The sequence below is a fragment of the Kryptolebias marmoratus genome, linkage group LG15, assembly GCF_001649575.2.
Source record: "Kryptolebias marmoratus isolate JLee-2015 linkage group LG15, ASM164957v2, whole genome shotgun sequence".
Classification (NCBI taxonomy): Eukaryota; Metazoa; Chordata; class Actinopteri; order Cyprinodontiformes; family Rivulidae; genus Kryptolebias; species Kryptolebias marmoratus.
The window spans coordinates 30,123,301-30,124,696 of record NC_051444.1 but is presented as its reverse complement, the minus strand read 5'-3'; positions in this window follow the sequence as shown (position 1 = coordinate 30,124,696).

The window sequence follows — 1,396 nt, the reverse complement described above, 5'->3', positions numbered from 1 at the left end:
GACACCCTGCGGAGGAAACTCATTTCAGCCGCTTGTATTCGCAATCTCGTTCTTTTGGTCACTACCCAAAGCTCGTGACCATAGATGAGGGTAGGAACGTAGATTGACCAGTAAATCGAGAGCTTCGCCTTTTGACTCTGCTCTCGCTTCACCACGACAGACCGGTACAGCGCCCGTTTCACTGCAGACGCTGCACCAATCCGCCTGTCGATCTCCCGCTCCATTTTTCCCTCATTCGTGAACAAGACCCCGAGATACTTAAACTCCTCCACTTAGTGCATCCAAGGACATCCTCCCCGACCCGGAGAAGGCACTCTACCCTTTTCCGGCTCAAAACCATGGCCTCGGATTTGGAGGCACTGATCCTCATCCCAGCCGCTTCGCACTTGGCTGCGAACCGCTCCAGCAAAAGCTGTAGATCACGGTGTGATGAAGCCAATAGGACCACATCATCTGCAAAAAGCAGAGATGCGATCCTAAGGCCACCAAAATGGATCCCCTCAACACCTTGGCTGCGCCTAGAAATTCTGTCCATAGATGTTATGAACAAAATCTGTGACATAGGGCAACCTTGGCAGAGTCCAACTCTCACTGGAAACGAGTCCAACTTACTGCTGGCAATGTGGACCAAGAAGGCCTGATAGGACTCCTTCTTCAGCCTGGCAGCATCCCTCACTGCCGGTCTCCACTAACAGGTTCGAGGGTTGCCGCCGCGACAGGCACTAACTACCTTGTGGCCACAGCTCCGATAAGCCGCCTCAACAATGGAGGCACAGAACACGGCCCACTCGGGGTCAATGTCTCGGGCCTGCCAGGTCTGACCGGCATCCTCCCCCACCATCGGAGCCAACTCACCACCAGGTAGTGGTCAGTTGACAGTTCCGCCCCTCTCTTCACCCGAGTGTCCAAGACGTGACCGCAGATCAGATGAAACAACAACAAAGTCGATCATTGAACTGCGACCTAGGGTGTCCTGGTGCCAAGAGCACATATGGACACCCTTATGTTTGAACATGGTGTTTGTTATGGACAATCCATGACGAGCACAGAAGTCCAACAACAGAACAACGCTCAAATTCAGATGAGGGGGGCTGTTCCTCCCAACCACACCCCTCCAGATCTCACTGTCATTGCCCACGTGAGCGTTGAAGTCCCCCAGCAGAACAAGGGAGTCCCCAGGAAGGGCACTCTCCAGTAACCCCTCCAAGGACTCCAAAAAAGATGGGTAATCTGAACTGCTGTTCGGCGCATAAATGCAAACAACAGTCAGGAATAACAATGGCTTCTTTCCATTTACAAGACAATCTATCTCCTATTTTTCCCTGATGACTTTGGAATAAACTCCTCAGCAGCTGCTAAAATACACTGACTAAGCTCTTGATTCATACTTTCAATA